General features: G+C 44.0%; 1 protein-coding gene across 6 annotated transcripts in view; it reads right to left on the bottom strand.

Annotated features, from left to right (window-relative positions):
* LOC121287384 (zinc fingers and homeoboxes protein 3-like) overlaps positions 1–27,300 on the bottom strand; it is a 72,046-nt gene extending 44,746 nt beyond the window's left edge. For 4 of the 6 annotated variants that reach the window (XM_041205210.1, XM_041205205.1, XM_041205209.1 and 1 more), the window contains exon 1: positions 22,456–22,793. The gene's annotated coding sequence lies outside the window, so the exon portion shown is untranslated. Of the gene's footprint in view, positions 1–22,455; positions 22,794–23,366; positions 23,465–27,269 lie in introns of those variants that run through there. The other 2 variants (XM_041205207.1, XM_041205211.1) reach the window with 2 other exon arrangements.
* Positions 27,301–27,587: the final 287 nt, after the last annotated feature.

The following is a 27,587-nucleotide window of genomic DNA, read 5'->3' as shown; positions in this document are numbered from 1 at the left end:
AATCTAAAATACACACCCATTCAACATTCATCCATACAGAGATAAAAAAAGAAACGTCAACTCTTATCTTCTCCGCCGATGCTGCCAGACCTGCTGAGTTTTTCCAGGTAATTCTGTTTTTGTTTTTTATTCATCCATACAGTATGTTCCTGACTACAGCCATGGAATAGTGGCAAACATAGCCAACAACAACTTGCAATTATATAGCACCTTCAATATTGGTAAAACATCCCAAGGTGCTTCACAGGAGTGTTAGCAAACAAAATCTGACACCGAGCCATATGAGGAGATATCAAGACAGGTGACCAAAAGCTTGCTCAAAGAGGAAGGTGTTAAAGGAACAGAGAGGTGCAGAGAGGGTTTGAAGGAGGGAATTCCAAAGCTTAGGGCCTAGACAGCTGAAGGCACGGCCACCAATGGTGGAGCAGTGAAAATCAGGGAGGCGCAGGAGGTCAGAATTGAAGGAGAAATCTCAGGTGGTTGCAGGGCTGAGAAGGTTGCAGAGATAGAGCAGGGCAAGAGCATGGAAAGGTTTGGAAGCAAAGGTGAAAACTTTAAGATCCAGGTATTGTCAGACCAGAAGTAAAACGTACATCAGTGAGCACAGAGGTGATGGGTAAAACAAAACTCGGTGTATGACCTCGAAGTAGAGTCCCTCTCAGGGCTGCTCTCCTGCACTTCAGATGGGGCCTAACCCCTGTCACGAAGCAAGCCATCACTTGTAAGATTCAAGCTTGCTCTCCTAGCCCAGCCAAGATTTCAGTCTTACCTCTGCTGCTGTGCAGAAGTGGGGTGGTTGGAGCAAGGGGGTAAGCATAGGCCAAGCATCTTCCAATGGGACACCAGGAAGAAGGGGAAAAAAAATAAGGAAATTCACATCCCTAAATTCCCTTCATGAATTAGTCAAAAGCCAGAAGGGTTAACTGCATTCCAGACTATATTGCATTATTCTTTAACATTGTCTGGTTTACAAGCAAAACGGAGAGAATATTAGCCAGATTCTGCATGATTTTGTAATCAAGAAAAATAATTTGCACCAAGAAAAATAAGGGTCTACCAATGACACAATCCAACATGGGCTTACTAACTCAAAACAGAACACAACCCAGACAGCTTCATACACTCAACTCAATTGATCTCATAGTGCAAAATTTCAACTTGGCTCCAAATTCTCAGCGACCAGCTCACATTTTCAAAGGTCAAGCTATTTTACCATCATCACTGGACATCCTGTGGGTGGGAACGAGTTTTAGATTTGGATCTGGACAACATATAGCCTACTCAGGCAGTGATCACAACACACAGAAGAGCAAGTGGATGAATGGGTAACAAACGCAAGATTCCAGTGATCACCTGGACTGGTTTTGATTGCCCGAGGGGATCCGGGAGGGATTTTCCAGATGCATTTTGCCCTTTGTTAGCCCTGGGATTCTGTCGGGTTTTTTTCTTCCTCCCCCAGGAGATTACATGGCTGTTGAAGCGGCTGTAGGATCAGCGTCTAGTCCTGATAATCCAGTCATCATGAGTGTAGTACAGGCTTAATAGACCAGTTACTCTTTATCTGCCCATCATTTTCCTATGTTTGCATTTCCCTCCAAGCACATTTGCAAGTTGAACGTTGTTCCTGCTCGTTACCACTGGACGAATGGACCAGCATATCATTCCTTGCAAAATCATGGTAGAAGTGTCTGGCGAGAGCAGCACTGTAGAACCTGACCCAGAGCTACAATCACTGGCAAGGTGAAAAGGAGGCCTCACCTTGTTTTTCCCTCTGGCTTGTGCATTATGTGCTCTCCTCCCTCCACCCTCCCCAATGCTCCTGCTCCTGGATCCTATGTTCCTACAGACAAGGGAGTCTAGGAGTTTTTTTTAATTCATTCATGGGATGTGGGTGCCACATTTTGCTAACATTTATTGTCCATCTCTAATTGCCCTCCTTCAGAGGGCATTCAAGAGTCAACCACATTGCTGTGGGTCACATGTAGGTCAGACCAGGTGAGGACAGCAGATTGCCTTCCTTAAGGGGAATAATGAATCAGATGAGTTTTTACAACATTCATCATTAGACTTTTAGTTCCAGATTTTTATTGAATTTAAATTCCACCATCTGCCGTGGCAGGATTCAAACCCGGGCTCCCTGAGCATTACCCTAGGTCTCCGGGTTACTAGTGCAGTGACAATACCACTGCGCCATCACATTGGTTATGGGGGTGACAGACAGGAAAGTGGACTGAGACCACAATCAGATCAGCCATGATCTTATCGAATGGTGGCACAGGTTCCACAGGATCAATGGCCTGCTCGTGCTCTTAAGATAATTGCTTGTTCCTAATTACTTGCTGTGCCTGCTCCCATTACATCAAACTCTTAAATCAGCATGGCTGCTTAGCTCACCAGGGGCAATCACAATTGCCCCTTTTCACCCTGACAATTCTTTAAATCAAAGTTTGGGCCTCTGCTTTCTGCCTGGTCTGTGCAACAAAATGGAAGGAATAGAATTGGCCCCTCAAGTCTATTCCACCATTCAATAAGATCATGGCCGGTCTTCCACCTCAATTCCACTTCCCTTCCTTACCCCCCGACTCCTTTATTGCCCAAAAACCTAACGACCTCTGTCCTAAATAAACTCATTGCCTGAGCATCCTCAGCGCTCTGGGGTACAGAATTATAATAAAAAAAAGATTTCACAACAAATTTCTTTTCATCTCCATCCTAAAAGGCTGAGCCCTTATTCGGAGACTGCGATGCCATGTCCAGCCCCTCAGCATCTACCCTGTCAAGCCCTTGAGTGTTTCAATGAGATTCTCATTCTTCTAAGCTGCAAAAGAGTATGGAAAATAAACATTTCCATTAGCTCTGAGAGAGAGGGAGAGGTCAGAGTGAAAAACAACTGCTCGAGAAATCAAGTGCACGGGGGGGGCGGTTGTGGGCGGTGGGGGGGGGGTGCTTTTGCCCTTGAGGCAGTTTCCGCAAATTGCTGAATCGAACTCCGGGGTCAACATATGCAGCACTGTCAGGAAGACAGCATCAAAAACTCACATCGCTCTCAGTTTGTTTCGTGGTTCGAAACCCAGCTCAGTGGGCATTCAGAGAGGCATCCAATTAACAAGACTCTCGCCTTTTTGAAACCACAGCACATCACTTTTCGAGAGAGTTTGACTGGCAACAGGAAATAATGATTCTATTAATAACAGCTTTTGAAAGGCATAGCGAGAGATTGTCAGTTCTCCTTTTGCGTTTCCTTTGAAGTCCAGGCTTCCCCACTCTGTCATTTCCTAGTGCACGGAAACACTGTCCAGGGCCAACAATCCATTTGTTCGGACTCAAGTTTTGGCAGGTAGGGATAAAGCTGCTCAAACTTTGCTGCTTAACCCAAGCACGTGGACAAAAAGGTCCATCAGTTACCATCTGATGATGCGCTTTTGTTATGGCCTTCTCCATAGCCATGTCCATGCCCGGGTATCCTCAGAAAGGGAACGTGTGACTTCTGTCCGTACACCGAGACTTTGTCCGTACACTGAGACTTTCTGCATTCATTGGGCGTTGGAGTGACTGCAGCGTATCAGACGAGGAACAAACTCACTTATTTTGATAAGTGACCCTTTTTGTTTTACTATTTATTGCCGGTGCCCCCTTTAAAAAAGGAGCATCATTTTTAAAATTTGATTTCAACTGATGACATCTTCTCTTCGGCAGCTGTGAGGGGTAACAGACAGGCACAGGAACATGCGCAGAGATATCACTCTTTAAACAACTGAGGAATATCAACGCACCGGCATTTCCTTTCAGAATATTTGTTAACACGTGTCAACTCAATTCAATACAGTTTAATAAACTTTAGTAGAACATTGAACATTTAATGAACTGTATTGAACTGTTTACTGCACAATTAGGATTATGGTTGAGGAAACTCAGGTTGATTCACACCCCCTTTAAACTTCATCTCAGAGTAACACAGTGAGGATTTGATGTCAGGTACACATTAGAAGGTGAAAGCAGATGCTGGAAACAGAGATAGGGAAGGGCAAAGAGAAACAGAGTTAACGTTTCGAGTCTGTATGACCCTTTTTCAGAGATCTGAGGAAGAGTCGTACGAAACATTAACTTGGTTTCTCTCTCCACAGCGGCTGCCAGACCTGCTGAGGTTTTCCAGCATTTTGTTTTTATTTCAGTATTGGGCGAAGTTTGGTTATTTTGATTTTGAATCTAATCTTTCAATTTTTTTCTCTAATTTATTCATTCATAGGATTTGAGCCTTGTTGGCAGTTCCATCCTTAAATGCTTGAGAATTTGCTGATGAGCCATCTGAAACCACTGTAGTCTATCTGGTGTACATCCACTCACAGTTAGGAAGGGAGTTCCATGTTTCTGACCCAGACACAATGAAGGAAAAGCAATATATTTCCAACTCAGGATGGTGTGTGGTTTGGAGGCAATCTTGCAGGCAGTGGTATCCCCATACCTCTGCTTCCCTTGTCTTTGTAGGTTGTAAAGGTCGTGGGTTTGGGGGTGTGCTGTCGAAGGAGCCTTAGCAAGATGCTGCGATGCATCTTGTAGATGGTACACACTGCTACCACTTTGTGTCAGTGGTGCAGGATGGGGTGCCAACCAAGCATCTAGCTTCTTGAGTGTTGTTGGAGCTGCATTCATCTGGGCAAGATTTTACATCATACTGCTGACTTAAAATGGCTTGTAGACTGAAAAGGCTCTGGGGATTTGGGAGGTGAGATATTTGCTGCCAAATTTCTAGCCTCTGACCTACTGTTGTGGCCACAGTATTTATATGGCTAGTCCAGTTCAGTTTCTGGTCAGTGGTAACCCCCAGGATGTTGATAGTGGGTAATTCAGTGATGATAACGCCATTGAACGTCAAGGGGTGATGTTTAGATTCTCTCTTGTTGGAGATGTTCATTGCCTGGTACTTGTGTGGCGCAAATGTTACTTGCCACTTATCAGCCCAAGATGTAATGTTATCCAAATCCTGTTACATGTGACCATGATCTGTTTCATTATCTGAGGAATTGCCGATCGAACTGACCATTGTTAGTGAACATCCCCACTGATAGAAAGAATGCACCGATGATGGAGCCTAGAACACTGCCCTGAAGAGCTCCTACAGTGATGTCCTGGGCTTGAGATGATCCAACAACCACCTTCCTTTATGCTGGGTATGACTCCAACCAATGGAAATTTTTCCACCCGATTACCAATTAATTCGATTTTACCAGGGTTCCTTGATGTCACAAACGGTCAAACATCAAGGTCAGTCACTCTCACCTCCCCCCTGGAATTTAGCTCCTTTGTTGATGTTTGGACCAAGGCTGTAATGAGGTCAGGAGTCAAGTGGCCCTGGCAGAACCCAAACTGAGCATTGGTGAACAGTTATTGCTGAACAGTTATTGCTGAATAAGTGCCATCTTACATCACTTTGCCAATGATTAGGAGCGGACTGAGGGGGCAATAATTGATCAGTTTGGATTTGTCCTGCTTTCTTTGTGGACAGAACATACCTGGGCAACTTTACACATTGTTGAGTTGATGCCAGTGCTATAGCTGTACTGGGAACTGGTTGGCTAGAGACGCAATTAGTTCTGGAGCAATTAGTTCTTCAACCAAGGTGTTGTCAGGGCCTATGGAATTTGCTGTATCCAAAGTGGTCATGTGAAGTGAATTAAGTTGGATGAAGGCTGTGATGGTGGAAATCTCAGGAGGAAGCCAAGATGGATCATCCACTCAGCATGTATGGTTACAAACACTTCAACAATGTCTTTTGCACTCACATGCAGGACTCCATCATAATTGACGATGGGGATGTTCATGGAAACTTCTCTTTCTGTTAGATGTTTAATTGTTCATCATCATTCACAACTGGATCCAGTAGGACTGCAGAGCTTTAATCTCCTCCATTGATTATGGGACTGTTTAGCTCTGTCCCTAGCATGCTGCTTCTACTGATTCGCATGCGCATAATCCTGTGTTGCAGCTTCACCAGGTTGGCAGTTCATTTTCAGGGAGACAAGGGGCTGCTCTTCTACACTCCTCACTGAAATAGGCAGTCCCCTGACTTGATGCTAATAGTAGAGCAAGGAATATGCCAGGCCATGAGGTCTGTGGTCGAATACAATTCTACTGCTGATGGCCCACAGTGCCTCTTTTGAGCTGCTAGATCTGAACCTGCTGCATCTTAACAATCTATCGCCTCGAGTTATGCCTTTCATCTTCGCCATTCAGGCCTGACCAAATAACTGACCCTGTGCATGCACAGCACCCAGTTTGGAAGAGACTTGACAGTGTGCCGGCTGCAATAAAAACAACACTATTGTCAGATTCTGTGTCTCCCCTTCCTTCCTAGCCAACAGGTCTCTCCATTAGCCAACCAGAACAGCATAGGGACAGTGAAATGGATAGTCTGATCAGTGTGTCTGTCTGACTGGAGGTCAGGGTGACAGGGATAGAAACAGATAACAGGTAGGTTCACCCAGATATGCAGAGAAATTGTTAAAGCTTTTAATATCTGAGCAACATCATTATAACAAATCACTCTGTAAATAACAGTTCTTTACATCAACACTGCAAAAACTATGCTAAACATGGAAGTTTCCTTTCCCACACTGCATTAAATACTGTATTGTGTATTGTTCCTTCAGTCATCAGTTCAGAGCTCTTCCTAGTTAAATCAGATAGGTTTGAGATTGGCAACTGCATTGCAACTTTTGAAGATAGGTACTTCCTTCTCAACACCCTCAAGGAATGAATATTCAAAGATTAATCAGTGACAGAGGATGAGGACAAGTGCACTAAAACACCAACATGTTGCTCTGTGGTATGGTAGAATAGTCTGGTATCCACTATTCCATATTGGGGGAAGGGGTGACCAAACTCAGCCACAAGAATAGCAAGAGGCAAAGAAGAGAGGCAAAGATTGTTCTCAGGCTCACTTGTGTTCCTGCTGGCAGTCAATTGCACTGCATCTTCTGCGGATGCTTAAGGGCAGGTTTCGCATTCAACCTTCTGAACTGGGGATATGTCCATGTCAAAAAATAAAGTCCTTCATTGTGTTGGGCTCAACAATATGAAGACCACCCCCCAGAAAATGTAACTTTGATGGGCAGGCCTTGTCTCCTGCATAGACAACTACAGAACTCTGAAGTAGATCTTCAATGGGGAACAGTCTCAGGGCAAATGGCAACATGGTGTTCAGTTCAAATGACACAAGGACACCCTGAAAAAAAAGCCTTGCAAACTTCTGCATTGCAGACCACCTGTCCTGGGAAAAAGCACTGCAGCCAACCAGCTATGGAAGGAAGCACCGAAATTTGGTTCAGCACGCTTCAAGGGCCATCATTTCTACACCAAACTTGCAATACCGAATATGCCCAGAGGAAGGCCAGAGGTGGTGTGACTGCAGGAGACCTCCCAGGCACCAGCAACAGTCTGAACTGCCAGTTCTGTGGACATCCATGCCAATCTCATATCGGACTCTTCAGTCATGAGAGGACCCACAGAAGATGACGCAGTCACTTACAGATTGGACATACGTGATTAACGAGGTGTGTACCACCCCTTCCAGCTCACTCATGTCCATGACAATAGAGTCAGCGTTAGAGTCGGGGCCAGACCATGGAGGTTTACTAATCATTGCCACCGAATTTAATTTTGTTTTATTTAACAACTAATTACTTCTGTAACCCTGGGCGCCATTATACAGATGAACAATAACTAGTGATGTACGTTGAAGTGGCAGATAATCTAGTTTGCATGAATGAAAGAACTTGCATTTATATAAGACTTTTCACAACCTCAGGGCATACCAAAGCATTTTGCAGCCAATCTGAAGTGTCACTGCTTTTCTGTGGAAATCACATCAGCTGATTTGTGCACAGCAAGCTCCCACAAACAGCCATGAAATACAGCTACACGGCCAGATAATCTGTTTCAATTATGTTGCTTGAGGGATATATATTGCCCAGGAGACCGGGGAGATAGACGTGCCCATGTCTTTCTTTGAAGGTGACATGGGATCTATTACATCCAGCTGAGAGGGCAGAGAGGGCCTCTTGTTTACTGACTCGTCCAAAAGACGCCAGGTCTGACAGTGCAGCAGTCCCCCAGTACTGCACTGAGGTGTCATCTCAAATTCTGAGCTCAAGTCTCAAGTGGAACTTTAGCATGCAACTTTCTGACAAAGAGGTGATGGCACTAGCAGCAAACCAAGGTCAATGCCTCAGGAAACAAAAAATAAAAATCCATTTAAATTTGATGAAAAGAAGTTCATTTGAGGGTCGCAGGTACAAAGCTCTCAGCTTAACAATGGACAAAAAAGGGTGGAAAATAATTCCAAACAAAAAAGTGCCAGCACTGGCTCACATAAGGGCCACATCAGGTTAGTGGAACTCAAGACAGCAAGTTGATCTAACCACCATTTTACAGTTTAACATAAGGGATAATATTCATGCTGCAACAACAGCACTCCGGAAAAAAATACTCACATTTAGCTAGTGCCCTTGATAAGCACACCCGACAATGAATTACCTTTTGCAATAGAGCAATTGCTGTTACGTAAGCAAACTCAGGAAGCATAATGTGCCAGGAATATTCCAGAAACATCAGTGCAATTTAATGTTTGATGTTCTAATGAAAGGTCAGTGACCTGAAATGTCAACTCTGCTTCTCTATCCAAGACTGCTACCTGACCTGCTGAGCGTTTCCCGCTTTCTCTGCTCCCAACCGCAATTAATAGCCAGGTAACTTTCTCTTTTTGATGGCGCCGGTTGAAGGGGGGGGATGTTGACCACGCGCACTACTGCTCTTCTTTGCGTATCAACTTCTATAGCACCTTTAAAGCAATACAAAGTCCCAAGGTGATCAGACAGAAAGAGGCAGGGCTGCACATCTTAGCTGAAAAACAATGCCTCTCGCACTGTTGCTGCTCTGGCCACAGAACTTGTTTACAAGAAAAACAAGATTAAAACTCCAACTGCTTAGGTTGGAAGGTTAGTCATTTGCCTTTAGTTGGGGGTGGGGGTGGGGGTGGGGTGGGGGGCGCGGGGTGGGGGGATGGGTAGTGGTGAGGCAAGATACAAACAAACGATTAACTAAGAAAGAGAAAGTTATTGATGGAACCTCAGTTAGCCTGTCAGTGTACTGGGTTATAAACTACAGGATGTGGGAGCAAATTCTAACTTGTACTAAAATCTCTCTTGCAACAACTCCCCCAAAAGACAAAGAGGTGTCAATGACCCTGGACAGCAATTAAAATCCCCATACAAGCTGGCCAATGTGGTATAAATAGCAGCTTCAAGAGCTTCCAGCAAATAACCCAGAGCTTGGTCACAGACAGCTCATGTGAAAACAGCAGATGGAATGTGTTTGAGGGGCAGAAGGAGAGTTTTACTTTAGCAGAATCTGTCCCAACAGTCTAGTCCAGGTGGGAGAGGGGGGTGGGGGGGGGGGGTTGGGGGGGGGGGGGGGGGGGGGGGGGGAGGTGGGTGTAGCAGTGGGCAGAGATAGTTTGGGAATTGTAAATAGATCAGCCTTCAAGCCTTTAAATAGAATTGCTAATTCCCATTTTAAATGACTAGCGTCAAGTAACATCGCTGCTGCAGCAGGAGTTTACAACCAATCCTCTGTTTAAACATATTAAAAAAAGGCGACAAAGCCAGAAGGGCCAGGGTAGGTTTAGTTGGGAATTGTGTAACAATTCCACACAAACAAAAGCTTGTGGCTTTCTTCCCAAAACATTAGCTCAAGGTGACGCCCCAGCCAAGTCCCCAAGAGCCGAGGCAGCGAGCCAATCGGTCGGCTATTTTACAGGAAAGACCCCGCCCACCCTCACTGTGTGCGTTCCTGAACCTGACCCAACATGACGGCTATAATAACCACCCACCATCGACTTGGGCTTTAATTTTTCCTGCAACCTCCCCAGGATATTCAAACGAGATACGATAATGAAGAGTCATTGGAAGGCTGTTGGAAAGCTTGCCATAAACTGCACTCTGTTCAGCTTTTTCATTGTCCATGTGAAGTCATGAGGATCGCAGACACCAATGGTTAAAAACAAAAAAAAGGAAGGTACTATGCATATGTACAAGGTGTACAGTTCACGTCATTCTCACCAATAAAGCTACCTGACAGTGGCCAGCATTTAAACAATATGGAATTTGAAAGTTCATAGGCTAAGATATTTTATTTCAATTTTGTTGACAAATGAAGGGATGAGTGTGGCCGCAGTGATGCATGAGTAACAAGGCAAGAAACTTTTTTTAAAATTCATTCATGGCATTTGGGCTTTGCTGGCTAATCTAGCATTTATTGTCCATCAGAAGGTGGTGGTGAGCTGCCTTCTTGAACCGCTGCAGTCCATGTGGTGTAGGTACATCCACAGTGCTGTTAGGGTGGGAGTTCCAGGATTTTGATCCAGCGACAGTGAAGGAACGGCAATGTATTTCCAAGTCAGGATGGTGAGTGGCTGCAACAACTGCATTTCTATAGTGCCTTTAATGTAGTTAAATGCTCCAAGGCACATCACCAGAGGATTTCAAACAATGTGACACCTAGCCATGTAAAGAGATATCAGGACAGGTGGCCAAAATGTTTTAAGGGGCATCTTAAAGGAAGAGAGAGGGGTAGAGATGTGGAGAGGTTTAGGGAGGGAATTCCAGAGCTCAGGGCCCTGGCAACTGAAGGCACAGCTGCCCAACAGTGGAGCGATTCATATCAGGGTCCCACAAAGAGGCCAGAACTGGGAAAGTGCAGAGATCTCGGGAGGTTGTAGGAGTGGAGAAGGTTAGAGAGATCAGGAGGGGTGAGTTGATGGAGGTGATTTGAAAATAAGGATGAGAATTTTAAAATCGAGGAGTTTCTGGGACTGGGAGCCAACGTAGGTCAGCGAGCACAGGTGAATGGAACTTTGGAACTTGTTGCAAGTTAAGATACAGGCAGTAAACGGTTTAGATGAGCTCAAGTTTAAGGGGGTGGGGGAAGGTTGGAGGCCACTTATTAGAGCAAGTACTGATTAACAATATTTTATTGCAAGGATACGCCAAGGGCAGTATGTAGTGAGATACTGAGCCATGCACTAATGGAAAATCTCAGATTCAATCCCTCAGTGAGTTAAGCTGCTTTCCTATTCCATCAAACCAATTGAAGAGCCAATTTTAAAATACAAGCCTTGGCAAATATGGCCATTGCATTTTGGTGATGTCACTGTCGTTTCAGACCCAGATGTTGAGAGCTGGCAGCTTCACCTTGGCTGGGCTGGCATTGGGGTTGCTACAACTGCCTTCAGTTTACAGTCTGATTTGGAGGTGGGGGGCTGGGCTGTGAGGGAGGGGAGGAAAGGGGTGGGGGAAGGAAGAGAGCAAAGCAAGTAGAGCCGCTCCCACTGCCAAATGCTAACCAGTGACCCCTTGATGACAATTTGTGAAAGTTGAGCAAAGGCAAAATCTGTGATACCCACAATCACCTAATCTGCTGATCTGTTTCTATATGACTGGCCACTTGGGTAAGGTGAAGGCCTATAGAACTGGGTCCTAGTGTAAGTCACTGTTTTCAATAGGACAAACACCTATATTGAATTCAAAGCTACTGTTGGCTGTTAACTAATTAACATAGCACCATGTCCTCACTGAGGCCTCAAGCATGTAAAGCCATGACCACTCTCAGGTGACAACCAACCAATCTGATGAATTTATAAAGAGTCCCTGTGTTCTAACTGCCCACTTAGCTCAACAATATCAGGTCATAAACCTGTACACAAATCAAACTTATTCACAATGCAAGGTGCCACTGTGGTTTTAATTTCTGTTCAAGTAACTATAAATATGTCTTGAGGATATTAATGCAGAAACTAGTTTCTGGGATCTGCATATGTTTACTTCATTAAACAACAAATACACAATAGAGACAGAAAAAAATAACACTATAGCTACCACTGTCGATACAGTTGACATCTGTTTCCAAATTACTTTTAAGTAGGGAAAAGACCATGGATACATAGGGATATTTAACCATATTAAGAATACAAGAAATCCAACATGCATTATAGCAGATATAACTCCCATGTAACTCTTCCCATTCCTCAACCATTCCATTCAAATTAAGAATTTCCATTTAAGTAACACCAAGAGGGGGCTAAGTACTTCCCCTCCCCCACCAGAGAAGAAAAAGGACAGAAACAGCAGAATAGCACAAGAAACGGGCCATTCAGCTCAGCTGGTCAATGCTGGTGTTTATACTCCACATGAGTAGGAGAGTATCAGCCATGATCTTACTGAATGACAGAGAAGATTGAGGGACCATATTTCTATTCCTGCTCTCATGTGTTATATCCTTACACCCTACTTCACCTAACTCTGATAATATTCGCCTCTATTCCTTTTGCCCTCATGTAACTCCCCCTTGAATGCATTTATGCTATTCACCTTAGCTACTCCATATGTTAATGAGCTCCACATTGTAACCTCTCGCTAGGGAGAGAGGTTTGTCCTCAATCCTTTATTGATTTATTGTATTTTGTATCCAGGGTGGCTTCATTTTGGTCATCCCTAATATAACAATGAAGTTTGGAGCTATGACAGAATCTATGACAGAACAAGTTACACAGAGGCCTTGGAGCATCTGGTTGTCCACCCAGCTAACCGAGGGTGAATGGAGCAGAAGCCAGTACTTCTTTTTCATCTCCAGTTGTGTCCGTGAATTTTTCTCCCCCTTCCTCTTCTGCCTATGTTAATGATTGGCTCAGATACCATTGCAAAGGCATTCCCTGGTACCTTAGTCATCTGGCCACCAATCACGTAAGCCTCCGCAGTTAATGTAATATTCACCCAAAGTCCACAAGTCTACAATTCCAACAAGGGTTGGAAGAGGTGGTGGAGGGTGGAGTTACTGCATTGTGGAACCCTGACCAAATTCTCACCCTCTCCAACACAGGGCTGCCGGGGGTAAGTGTAATGTTCTTACCGCCATCCCTGCTATGACCTGCCAACTCAGCAAAGAGCAGGATTGATCTGAAACTCTCTTCGCTCGCATGGTCAGTTACTGGATAAAGACTCTGGGCCATCAAGCAAAAACATTTTTCTTTTTCTTATCTAAACGATTGAAACCTAGAGGGGTCTTTTTCATTTAAGCAGCATCTTTGCATCCTTAGGAAGTGCTTTACGGCCAATGAATAGCTTTTTCAAACGCAGTCACTGTTACGTAAACAAAGGCAGTAGCCAATTTTCACAAAGCGAGGTCCTATGGAAAGCATGAGAGACAAAAAGGTTGGGTAATCAGTTTGGGTGGTGTCAAATGAGGAATAAAAATCAGCTAGAACGCCAGGCTGGTTTTCTTTGAAGAGGGCAATCAAATATTTCACACCCACCTTGGCCCTCAGTTTTAACCATCCTGTCAAGATTTGAAAGATGGGAAATGAATTAGTCTGTCATAGAGTGCAACATAATGATAGTTATTACAAAATTTCCAAGAATAGTGAAGTCGTCAACAACAAATTGCATTTATATAGCACCTTTTACATAGTAAAACATGGGTCAATGTCCCAAGGCGTTTCACTGGAGTGCAGACAGACAAAATTTGTCATCCAGCCTTACAAGGAGATATTCAGACTGGTGACCAAAAGCTTAAACAAAGCAGTATGTTTTGAAGGAGTGACTTAAAGGGAGGAGGGAGAGAGAGGGAAACGGAAAGGCTAAGAGGAAGGGAATACCAGAGTTTGGGGTCTAGGCAGTCGAAGTGGTTTCTCAAACATCCACACCACTACCCAGGGAGAAAGAGTTCAGGAGCACAGCAGTCACTTGTCTCGTCTGCTTCATGTGGGATCTTGCTGTGTGCAGGTTGCTACTATGTTTGCCTGCGTAACAAGGACTGCTTTTCAAAAAGTAATTAATGCCATAAAGCACCAGGCCAGGCTTCCTAAGGGCATGAAAGGCACTATTAAGAACTAAATTCCATTTACACAATCGTCCAAGGACACTCACTTCAACCCCTTCCATTCTAAAGCAGCTTTCTCCCTCCATAATTTCATGCCTGTCTCATTTATTCAAGGCTAGCATAAAAAAAAAGTAGCCCGGCTGTTAGCAATGCAGTTGACAAAGTGTCTGGCACAGCTTGGCTGCAGCAGGATGTTCTAGAAGACTCTATGCTGCACTATCCCATCTGCCCGACCCTCCAGCTTCCTTAAAAAAAAATCAGGAGCGAGCCGAGATCAGGGAGTGGGGTTTCCAAATGCTGACAGATGCAACCTTCCAAGATGAAACACTGTAAGCTGAATAAATAGACGGGGTGTGGCGCAAGCCCTGTAAACACACAGGAACATGCAGCACTTATGGAGGAAAGCCTGTAGCAGCTCGAGTCCCTGTGCATATAAACCCTCAGCATGACTCAATCCCATCACATACGTCATGACTCACTTGGGTTTCAAAGTGTCTCAGGCATAACCTTGTCTTTTTTTTTCAAAAATGCACATTGTTGTATTGTAAAAGCCATGGAACGGCTCTCACTATCTGGGTATTACAGTGTTCAGTTACAAGGCCTTCTGCCTTAAGGTTAAGCCTTCTGGGCTAAGTAGCAGGCAGTCTCTGCCTGTGTAACATATTAGTGTGGGATCTTGGGCAGGACCAGAGTGGTAGTAATGTGAGATTTCCACAGTTTTTGGCTGGGTTTCAGGTTATTTCACACAAGGAAGGTGAGTTAGTAACAATTTGCCCTGCACCGCTCCAGCACCACCACCCCCACCCCCCACCCCACCAATTGCCCCACTCTCACTCCCCAGAGCAGCCGGTTATAAAGCTGTGCTGAGGGAAGGCTGGAAGGTTAGGCTTATAGGTTTGGCTCGGCTGTGGTGTAAAAGAAAGCAGCTACATCTTCTTCCAGCTCCCAGGCCTGGAATCAGGAATGAAGACATGATTGGTAGCCCACTATATCCTACCTGGTAGAGAGGCTCACATTTAGTACAGAGACTAGGAAATACAGTCAAGTTGTGGGTGGGCAGCACAGTTTGTATAAGACATTGAATAAGAAATGGTGGCGGCATGACTTGATGTAAGAAGAAACCTGTAAACATCTGACAGATTTTAACTTAACTACTAGTTAACGATAGAATTGCAACATGGCCACCATGACCGAGATGCTCCACTTTTTCAAGGATGTCCACAAGATCTATACAAATGGCCCAACTTGGCTCATCCATCTAGAAAGAGACATTCTGAGATTTTCCCCCCATTATCCTGCATCTCTCCCACAGTTAATCACTCCAAGTTTAAACTGTTGTTATCGGTCCTAAATTTGCACTTTATCAGTTTGTACCTATTCTCCTTGATCTCACTATTATGATTTATCTTAAATAAGCAACCTCAAGCTAACATTTTCTGTATGTTTACATACAGCACGGGCACAGACCATTCGACACAACTGGTCCGTGCCAGTGTTTATGCTCCATATTAGCCTCCTCCCACCATACTTTATCTGACCCCACTAGCATACTCCTTTTCCCTCATGTACTTAGACAGCTTCCCCTTAAATGCATCAATGCTGTTTACCTCAACTACTACTTGTGGTAGCAAGTTCCACATTCTAACCAAACTCTGCACAAAAAAGTTCCTCTTGAATTTTTTGTTGGATCTATTAGAGACTAGCTTGGAACTCTGCCACAAGGGGAAACATCTTCTCTATGTCTATCTGTTTCAGCAGCTATATCTATTGTAGAACACTGCTCATTAGCTTCTTCTCAAGCCTAAGTAGTCCATGTTTTTCCAGACACTTGCATAAAATGTATTCAATGTTCACCATGCGCATTACTGTTACCACAAGACAAGCAACAAATGCAAAGCAACCCTCGTGGTCCAAATGAGCAAGCACAATGTGCTTGGACACAGGGTGCGTGAAACAGCTGAGAAATGGACACAGTATTAAAATGGGAAGAAATGACATAAAATGGAAAAAATGACTTCACGGCTGGAAATTAACATGGTTAGATCAGCACACAATTTTAAATGGCTATTTGAAAAAGACATTTAGCCAATGAACAAGAATGTGATTTCAATATACATCACAAATTGACACACTGTCAGGAACCTTGGCATCAAACACCAAAAGGGAAATCTGAAAAACTGGCAGCTTTTCCCCAATCAATGACGCATAAAAACAGACACCCCTTCCCTTCCCCAACCTATGCTCCACTTCCCCTTCCCTTCCCACCCACCTCCAACCCCGATGCCAAGTGGCCTCTGCACCACCTACTCCCTGGCCAAGTCTAAAATACTGTACAATTTAATACCACAAATGACGGGGGGGAGGGATGGTTAAATATTTTAACAATTGGTTAACTCATTAGTGATGTAGCTGGTTGAAGATTTTTGGCATAATTTCCATCTTCAGAGCACAGTATGGTTGACCCTATGTACCTACTGGATATTTTGTACTAGTACAATTTATACATGGTTAAAAATTTACAGAACCCTAACTAGAATTTGCCCTGAATGTAAAACGCTTTTTGACTAAAATGCAGCTGTAAAAGGGCTCTTCCAATTAATAATAGTGATTAAAGGGAAATAATTATATTTACTGAACGTGGTTAAAAATTTCAGCCCACATTACAATTAGTACATGGAGCATCAAACATTTAAAATTGAATACTAACAGATGTCCGGAATTGACAGAGGAAATCACAAATACTGGGGGATGAGGGGATTTTGAACTAAAGATCATCCCTTTAACCCACTCTATGGAACAAGTGATTCAGTGGATCAGTCCATTAGACATTGGCTCCTTGGCTTTTTTTTTAAGAACCTAATGGTCTTTAGCCATAGGCACACAAAAAACAAAGCTTTTCCTAAAAGACATCAATAGCTTCTCGAATGGATTGGTGGGTAACTGAACTACATGCTGTGCAGCTGAGCCAAAAAGGTCCCAGGTTCAATCCATGATCTGTGCTGACTGAGCTCGTCACAGCCAGAGGAGCGATGGAGTCAGTACAATCAGCCACAGTGCCCCCAGATTGTATTGCGGTGGGGGAGGGGAGGTGGGATGGCCAGTAAAGAAATGAACCAGGTTACTAATTATTGTCTAGTCATTTCTACTAGAGAACAGGCACACGGACATGATCTAACTGGGCAATGTCCGCTAGCTTGTGACATTCACGGCCAAAGCTTGTAAAATGAAGACTTTCCAGTGCTGTGAGGTATTGAAGAGCAAGCAAAGAAGCAGAGCATGGTTAGAGTAAGCATGCAAAGAGGGGAGGAACGAAGAATTTGTTTGTCCGAAAGGAAAAAGGGGTTTTTTTTTAAACTCAAAATTGTGGCCTTCCTCCTTTAAGGGCTGAAATTTCAACTGGTGAAAAGACAATTTGTTTCTTTTGTCACTTGCTCAGTGATTTAAAATGCTCCATGAAATACAAAACAGCTGGATGTGCGTTTAATTATGCTGCTGGAATGCATCAATAAAAACTACATAAATTGTAGAGACAGTCTGATTTTAAAGCAACTTTTTTTTTAAAAAAATCCCAAATCAGCTCAAAAATGGCAGGTGATGGACCCAAAAATGAACGCACTGTGACAGTGATGGCATTAAAAAAAAATGACACAACAGTCATTTGGAGAGATGACATATTTAACAGCGTACTGAGCCTAGCCCGAAAGCATTGGTGATTCTCAAGCAAGTCCATTAAAACAGAGCCTTTGGAAAGCAGGTAGGGGGCCTGAGGAATAAGAGCCCACACATAAAATAAAAGACAAATGATGCAGGCCCCTAAAGTCATCAAAGCCATCACATCATGCTCACAACATGTAGTAAAATAGATATACCTGTACACTCAAAGTCCAGCTGCCCACCTTTCCGCATGTTTTTCTAGTTTACAAAGACATCAGAACAAATCTGCTGCTCAAAGGCAGATTGGGAACAGACATTTTGTTCAGAATCCCCTGAATGGTGATATCATGAAGTCCTATTCCAGTAATAACATCAACAGGGGCTGGGAGGGTGTTGGGGGTGCAGTGTTGGAGGGGGCAGGGTGGGAAGGAGAGATGCTGCCCACAGCAGGAACACATGTGATGTCACTGTCAGGGAGGGGTGGGGAATGGGTCTGCGCAAAACAGTCATCTGCAACTATCCATTGAACAACCGCTCTCAGGCACAAAGGGGCAGAGACAACAGAAATTTTATTGTATAATATCAATACACACATGCAAAAAGTGTAACTAAAACCCAGCACAGAATGCAGGATTAACTCTCAATTATTTAGGATTCTGTTGCAACTCAGAAGGTGCAATAATCTGTGAACTACCCCACCACTGATGTCCAAGTTTATAACCTAAAAACTGAAAAACAAAAAAATACTTTTAAGTTGTGGGTGAATTTTATTTATTTGTTTTAATTAAAACCAGATATTGTGTGTAATTAGGATGAATATTTGCTTCTCAAGATCACCTCTTATTGCACAATCATTGTTGCAGCTATCTGGAAGAAACGTAAGATTCACAGAGGCTTCTTCGATCCCCCAGTTTTATTTGCTCCACGATTGGCAGCCATGCCTTCAGCTGTTTAGGCTCTAAAATCTGGAGTACCCTCCTGAAACCTCTCCACTTTTCTCTCTCCTCCTTTAAGATGCCCCTCAGCCCCTAACTCGTTGACCAATAGTTCTGTCACCTTTTATGCAGCTCAGTGTCAAATTTTCTTTGACAACACTTCATGAAGTGCCTTGGGATGTTCATCACTTAAAGGGACCATATAAATTCAAGTTATTGTAGCTGTTGAGGCACATCCACTGGAAGACCCATGCTTTACATTTCCAGAGCTGGCTGCCATTGCACACAAGGAGGCATAAAACAATTACTTGCATTTATATATCACTTTTAACATAACCTTAAAATTAGAGGCACATCTTCACACACAAGAATCGAAGAAATCTGGGACTCCCTTGCCCCAAAAAGCTGTCGAGGCTAGAGGTCAATTGAAAATTACAAAGTAACAATTGGTAAGATTTTTGTTAGGTAAGATTATTGAGGGATATGGAACTATGACAGGTAAATGAAGTTAAGATACAGATCAGCCATGATTAAATGAAGAGTGAAACAGGCTCAAAGGGCTGAAATGGCCTACTCCTGTTCTAACGTTACTTCGTAAGCACTATAAAACATAGCTACAATATCTCAGTGCTCACTTCACCTTAAAAGACATTTTTACAATACATAAGATCTAGTTGGCACGGAGAGAGAAATCGAGTCTCTCTCCCTCTGTTGCAGTGTACCATGTAAACATGATCAGTTTCCATGAGCCAATGGCATCGCAGACCCACCATAACGTGGCCTGTGATTTTGCAGTCAGGGTAAGGATATAAGTTATAACATAGCAATGTGAAAAGCTGGCATACAGATATTGCTCGCACAAAAACAGAAAATGCTGGAAAAACTCAGGAGGTCTAGCAGCATCTGCAGAGAGAGAAACAGAGTTAACATTTCGAGTTAACGTTTCTTAAGGAGGGTTATGCGGACTCGAAACGTGAACTGTTTCTCTCTCCACAGATGTTGCCAGACCTGCTGAGTTTTTCCAGGATTTTCTATTTTTGTTTCCGATTTCTGGCACCCACAGTATTTTGCTTTTAACAGATATTGCTCCCCAGTACCCAAACTGCTTAAGCTTCAAGTACAAAAGTGCTTGAGTGACACAGAGATGCTAGAGGGAATCTTAATGGCAAGTCTGTGCTTCCCCTTACTCCAGAACTGAGCAAAATGTTGGACTCAAGTGAAATCTTAAGCATACTACCTGTTCAACAGTGACTTTTTAAAAAAAAAACATTTTTCATGAGGTGAGAGAGACAAAAGGAAGGAAGGAAGAGGAGAAATGGCAAAATGCATGAGCGGAGAGAGGGAGGGAAGAAAGAGCCAGAGTGAGAGAGCCAGAGCAGGTACTAGTGATGGGCAAGAAGCAGCTGGTAGTTGACCAAGGAAAGGTAGGATGACAAAGGAGTGACAGAACAAAACATAAAGAACAGTGGCAGTTGTGGGTGGAAAGGGACAAGGCGGAACAGGGGGTGTGAGGAGCACGTTAAAGTAAAAACAAGGACAAGGAAAGAGATAAAACACACAGTGGAGAATGTCAGAAGAGACAGACATACCAACATGATACACAACATGAAAATACTCACATAGAATGAGGTTGCGGATGGGGGAAAGAGAAAGTCAGAAGAAAATACACAGAAAGAGGAAGAAAGCAAGGGCAATATACAAAAGGAGGGTTAGGATGAAGAAACAGAGAGGATGGGATGGTTGAGAAATTCACAGAAGGGAAAATGAGAATCACAGAGACCCACACAGGCTGGGAGGAGTCATCAGTATATTCTCCTGTATGAAAACCACCCCTGATCTTTATAGCTTTGTAAAAGTGACACATTCTGAATTATCCCCTCCTCCAAAACACAGTTAATATCATTATTTACATGACTCTAACTACAATCAGTTGAACGGGATCCATGCAAAACATTACATCAGGTTAAAATTTTCTGTGGGAAAGGTTTGGTTTTGGGATGAGATCAGCATTCCACCCTGACTCCCACAGATGGAATGATTTTGTTACTCGCTGCTGAGCTGAAGACTGTATCCACGGGGGGAATTCCTGAGGAGAGCATAGCTTTCCCAAATCAGCTGTCTGACAGCCCCACATCCATGATGCCTACAGTGGGCCAATGTTAGGTTGGAGTGGATGAGGCCTGTAGTTCTGGCCGACTCATTTTCACACTCTTTTGTCATGACAAGGGGAGGCGGGGGAATGGGGCGTACAATACAGTAAGGAGTGGGGGTGGGGGTGAAGGGGGTGGGTGGGGGTGAAGGGGGACGGGGAAACTTTTAAAGTTAAGCCTTATATAATTCAATAAGCCAACACATTAGAAGAGACCAAACTAATTAAACTCTCCTATGTATCTCCGCATTATTGCAAATATATATGTTGAGGAGTCCAGTTAGAAGTCAGAAGAAACTCTTGCTGGTTTATTTCGATTTAATTAAAGTATCAATCTGGCTCCCTGGGAAATGGGAAAACACTATTTAACAACAAACACACTTATTTGTCGAAGCTGCGTTTTTTTGCAACCATTTCAGTCTACTTGCAAGCCTCTGCAAAAGTCAAAAGATGTAGTATGTCTTGTAATGCTGCAAACGAGAGTTCCAATCTTATTGCAAACATCCGTTCTCGGGCTCATTTCTAAAGCTTGGCGTCCCGACTCTACTGAATAGTCCTGTGAGTCACTGGGGTTTTAAGACGCATGTGCAGTCAGGAAATCCTGCCCAGTCTTGATTTACAGTAGGCCAAGGCAAAAAGAAAACAAAGAAACAGACCCTGTCCCTTTAAAAAAGTAGCAAATCGGATGCTCTGCATTTGGAACGTTACATGATGGGTTTTTCTCCCCCCCCCCCCAAGTAAGCCATTCAGGACAAATTATGTCCATTTAAAGAGTCATCTTATTTTTCGTGTTTTTAAAAGATTTGACCCCTTTACCCTTTTTAAAAAAAAGAAAGGACAGTATGTTTAGATTCGTGCGATGTTTGTTTCACACACACAGACACACACACACACAGTGCCGTCTAAAGATTACAATGTTAAGTAGCAACTGTAGTATTTCATCTGGTTTAAGATTCGTTTTAAAGACAGTACTAGTTAGAGCAATATCAAAGACATAGGGTATGTGTGTAATGGAACATGCTAGCAAACCAGAGACTGCCTCCACCCGCCCCCCCCCCCCCCCCCCCCCCCAGATAGACACGCTGAATGGACAGTCATCTGAGCCCTGCTCGGTTTCAGTGTGGTCAATTTCAGCCTCATAATCAATATCAGCGCGTTCTAGCTCTCCGCTCCCCATTCACAGATCTCAGCCTCCAGCTGAAGGAGGGGAAACTAATGCTGATTTCGACAGTCGGTGCGGGGTGGGTGGGGGAATACATAGTGTACTTTCACAAATACAATTTGATCTATTATTTTGCTTTCCCTTTTTTTTAAAAAAAAGGGAGGGGGGAGTAGGCAAGGAAAGGAAATAAAGAGGTCGGAATAGAAGCCAGCCTGTATGTTACGTCTTGGACACCCTCTCAAGTTGCCAAGCTGGGGGGTGGGGTGGGGGTTAGTCAGAAGAGAACCGTGCCCTAAACGGTGCGGTTCCCTGGTCCCCTTTCATTTCAGCCCTTCGGATCGTTACACACTCACTCCGGTTGTGGCCGTGCCGCCATTTTATTTGGGTTACTTTTCTCTCTGGATCTGGTCGCTTCATTTTTGTGTGTGTGTGCGTGCGTGCAGGGGATTGAAGACAGGGGATGAGAGATGGGCACACGCACACAGGGAGCCCGGGAGGGGCGGGTGGGAGAGGGGGAGCGGGTGCAGGGAGAATTGGCAACATTGTAGCGCCTTCTAGAACGTGGCAACAATCAAGTATCAATGTAAAGTAGCAAAATCAGCTACCGCTTCCCAAACACAACTCACCCTCTCTGCGATCCAGACGCTGCTGCTGCTGCCTCCTCCACCTCCTCTTCTTTCGCCTTTACGTCCTATGGACCTATCTCTATATATACATATATATATACATATATAAACTGGCTCTTTCAAAAGCCGACCGGGAGAAGGCACCCCGCTTTTATCCGATCGCTGCTGAATATGCCCTTGCAATATGTATGTGTGCGTGTCTGATCTCGTCGCGGTGAAATGGCTTTCAAATTTAAAAAGAAAACTCCAAACTCAAAAACACACACACACTCAGAGCGAAAGACGAAACGAAAACGATACGATTCACATATACAACCAAAAAAAAACCCCATCGGACGCCAGAACGCTGACACACGTGATGGCCAACGTCACCAACCCTTACGAACGATGCAAAATACTTTCGAAGTTGCTCACACTTGTGGGGGTTTAAAACAGTGGCGAGTTCGGGGCTTCTTACTGCTCCCGGGGACAATTACAAGGGGGAGGCGGGAGGGGGGTGGTGGTTAGGGGGTCAGGATCCTGGGACCCAGGATCTGCCTGTCTACAATATCTCTATTCCAATCTAACTTTCCTAATCCTGAAAACGCAAACACCACTGATATTTCTAATCCCTATTCAATGTAAATCTGCTGTGCATACCACCCCGACCAAAATCAATGAACATAAAATGTGCTTGCCGCTGTTACATCCCAAAACTTTACTCTCTGGCCACACCGGATCAGCAGAAGCGCGTCAAACGTTGTGAAAATCTTGCATCTTGGTCCTTTTTTAATATAAAGTGTCAATTTCAATCCAGACCTTGGGATTTGCTATTTCTGGGCCGGTTAAGAGTTAAAGCGGCATTCGAGGGACTACTGTCTGCACCGCCAGACCAGAGGGTGTATTGTGTGTTTGAAATAAGCGCCTTGTACCTGTTATTCTTACTCCTGATGGTCCCTTTCTGCTGAGTGGCTGTTGATCGCTTTCTCTCCAAGTGGCTGACGGTCATGTATCTGTCTCTCTCTCTCTCTCTCTCTCTCTCTCGTTGCCAGGGTATTGTTTATTTCAAAGGGATTCCCCCTCCTCCTCTCTTTAAAACCTCACAACCTGGGAATTCCCTCTGACACCGATCGTCTTACGCATTCCTGAGCGTAAAAAAAAAGACACGAAATAATGGCGAGTATTATTTCATCTGTTACTGCTCGGCTGCAGAGGGTGACTGAGATTCGCTCCCTTTCCTCTGTTAACCTTGAGAATTCCATCTGTTGGTGGAAAGGTCAGGAAATCGTTATCAAGAGTGGGGGGGGGGGGGTGGTGAGGGGGATGTTGTTTTAAACACTTCGTGTGTCAAAGTAAACACATTTAGTAAAAGCGAGATTATTTTCTTCTTGTCCCCGCTGCGAACGATTGTTGTTGAATAAGAGTTGTGATCCTTGAGATAAGGGATCACTGCGTTCCTCTGTACCTATTGGTCAGCTATCAGACGGCTATTGGCACGGAAGTTAAAATAACTGAGATTACAGAGAACGATTATGTGCAAGCGGAATAATACTTGGCCAATAACGGGAGACAGAGACGGAATCTGCCCCCACCAGAAGCACAGAGCAAAATTAGGCGACTGTAATAAAATCTTGACATGGCGTTAATGCCTCCAATCTTTATTAGTCCTTATACCAAAAAGCTTTTATGGAGGCCGGAAATCTGAAATAACAGCAGAAACTGTTGGAATATTCAGCAGGTGGAGGAACAGAGTTGATGTTTCAGGTCAATAACCTTTCATTCATATTTCTATGTTTCATTTGCTGCTATTAGCTCTTATTTTCCTTGAGAAGTCATCATTCCCTGACACTCAGGGGAGTTAAATTGGCATGTATTGTTGTGCCTATAATTTGTAGATGCATCCCCCGATCTGGGGTCCCAACACCAACCAGGGATCAGAAGTAAGGTTTAATTGCATGTTCGTATTAATTTGCATCTAGCTCAAGTTGCTGATTGCTGAGAGATGGCTGGTATTCTCTCCCTAACCCTCTCCGCCTCTATCCTTTAACTTGCCCCTTACCAGCTATCTCCATGACAAAGCTTTTGGTCACTATTCTAATATCTCAGTGTTGAATTTCATGTGATAACGCTCCTGTGAAGCATGTTTTGCTATGTTAGAGGCACTATCTTCTTCTTCAGCACTCTGCTTGAAGGCAGGGCTGACCCGCAGCACCACGATCTCACCCACTGAAGGAGGGATCGAACCCTGTGCTGTTGGCAACAATCTGATCCACACCAGCCGTTCAGCCAACTGGCCCTAAAAGAGCCTGAGTTGCTGTGGCAACATGTACTTGTACATGCATGTTGTAGCTTGGAGCTATAAATAGTGATGGTAGAGGCTCCAGCTTTCTTTCCATCACGTGGCTGCCCGGGAATCTCTCCTGCTCTTACCATCTGCCATTGGCGTGTGTTGGAAGGATTCGCAGGTTGATACTCAACCTGTTTGGCCACGTTATGAATGCACCTTCCTTGGCCCGCAGGCCTAGGAGTAGGACTTGAACCCAGAGCTTCTGGCTCAGAGGCAGGAATGCTACTCATATTCACCACCAGACTTCCTGAGGCACTATATAAATGAAAACTATTGTTGCTGTTCTCAGATTTAAGATTTACCCACCAATAAGACAACTGCACTTTCCAACGCCATACCACACACCGCCCCCACCCCCACCCCCACCGCCCCCCCCCCCCCCCCCCATAATAAAAAAGTCAAATTAGGTAAGAAACATGAGTGTAAATAGTGTCTGGGCTTTCTGAACTAGTTTGCCAGGGCTTGTGGGCACATGTAGCCCAGAGGCTGAGTTTGAAGCCTGGAAATTCTGACACAGGTAAAGAATAGCTAAAGATGGACAGCATCCTGTATGTACCACTGTGCTAATAACAGGTTTCAGTGGTGCAAGAACTTGGTTTTTATTCATTCATTGGATGTGGGTGTCGCTGGCTAGGCCAACATTTATTGCCCTTGAGAAGTTGGTGGTGAGCTGCCTTTTTGAACCATGAGCCTAGGTGAGATGCTGGAGATATCCTGAACAATATTTCTGAAAATTCTCTTATCCTCTTCTAAAAGAACTGATGAAATATCCAGGCCACAAAACCATAGTGCTGCCTGAGTGAAGACATTTTCTGTACTGCGCTGTCAGATGTTTAAAGGGGCTGCTGCTCAGTTTTTTGGCTAACTTCAGTGTGAGGCTCCTGATCTTGGGTCACCCAGTACATAAAATGCAAGCAAGTTGGATGACTTCCTGTTGGTTTTGCTACAAGACTTGGCCACAAACCACTTTTCATAGGTCCAGGATACATAAGGTCTACAGAAAAGGTCACTTCCACTGTTTGCCTCTCTTTTATGGCTTTGTGCATGTATGGATAGCCCTGGAGAGGGATCATGTGGCAGCTATCAGTCTGATGCTTTCTGAGACCAGTGAGTTAATTGTATCATCAATGAGCCAAAACAGATTGTAATTTTGTTTTTATTTGCATTTAACATGTATCAGTCAATGTGGGCCATTTGTGTAGTAGCAGTGACAACCTAGGATGAAACTTGCAGCGATGCTGTTGTTCCAGCACAAACCACTAGCGCAGTGTCACTTTATGGATCCACTCCAAAATAGGCATCTGCTGAGATGCAGTTCCATGATAGTGTTGGCAGACAATTTAGGAGCAGAGGAACAGGAATAGAGCATTCAGCCTCTCTGGGCTCCTCTTCTGTTCAATTAGTTCACGGCTGATATGCACCTCAACTCCACTTACCCACCTTTGCTCCCTTGATACCCCTATCTAACAAAAATCTACCTCATTATCCTCACATTCATAAAGTTTTGGAAGGGAGTGAGTTCCCAATTTCCGTTCCCTTTGGCCTAAGAAAATATTTCCTGATGTCACTCATTTGTCAGTGAAGAGCATCATGGATGAACTCAACATTACCCTTTCATCAGATGTCCACCTTCCGGCACACACCACAGGATAGCAATCAGGAAAGTCTGGTTTGATAGTGTCAGCTGTGGCTCAGTTGGTAGCACACTTGCCTCTGAGTCAGAAGTTCTGAGCTCAAGGACGTGAGCACAAAAATAAAGCTGACACTGTGGTGCTGCAGTATCAGAAGACCTGCCTGCCCTCTCAGATGGATGTAAAAGATCCCACGGTATTATGTTGAAGAAGAGCAGGTGAGTTATCTTCAGTGTCCTGGCCAATACCTAACCCTCAATCAACATTACTAAAACACATGATCTGGTCATTATCACATTGCTGCATGTGAGACCTTGCCGTGAGGAAATTGGCTCCTGCATCGCAACAGTGAATACCCTCAAAAAAAGTATTTAATTGGCTGTAAGGTTCTTCAGGATATCCAACGGTAGTGAAAGGTACTATATAGATGCAAGTCTTTTTCAATTTTCAGGAAACCCTGGTTAATTTTTGCCCCTCCCCTAACCCAGAAGCACTGAGGAAAATTGTCACAACAAACTCAGTGTTGGCTGAGATCAATGTATTAAAACTGTAATGATCAGTTAATGGAATATCAAAACCAAGCCTCATTCTATCCACACCCAATGTCTACATACTCAGTTGCTAGAAATCACTGCACACAACAGAGCAATATTGACAGATCTCATGTGGAAAGATTAGAGAAACTTGGATTGCCCTCCTTAGAGCAGAGAAGTTTAAGGGGAGACCTAATGGAAGTATTTAAGATTGTGAGCAGGTTCATTCGGGAAAGCGCTGAAGACATTGAGGGACTTTGTCAGGAACATGCAGAAGTGAAGTCAAGGCATTGGAAAGAGAGCACAAACCTCCAAACGGCTCACCTTCCCAACCCTTCAAGCACCACGTGTCCATCTGTGCCAGAGTCTGCAGGTCACACATTGGACTTATCAGCCATCTCAGAACACATCAAACCAGAGTGGAAGCAAGTCTTCCTTGATCCCGAGTGACTACCTAAGAAGAAGAAGATTAAAAATTATAAGTGGTTTTGATAGAATAAAGCTGTTAGCAGGGAGATAGGGAGAAACTGTATTCCTTGACAAGTATTCCTTTTTAAAAACAAAATTAAACATGTTAAACAGATACACACTAAAATATTGCAAGTTTGGTGCTAGATTTATCAGGGTTATTTCACTCCTAAT

This window comes from Carcharodon carcharias, chromosome 14 (genome assembly GCF_017639515.1).
Source record: "Carcharodon carcharias isolate sCarCar2 chromosome 14, sCarCar2.pri, whole genome shotgun sequence".
NCBI lineage: Eukaryota > Metazoa > Chordata > Chondrichthyes > Lamniformes > Lamnidae > Carcharodon > Carcharodon carcharias.
The sequence above is the reverse complement of the archived record's forward strand: the minus strand, read 5'-3'. Positions and strand labels throughout refer to the sequence as shown.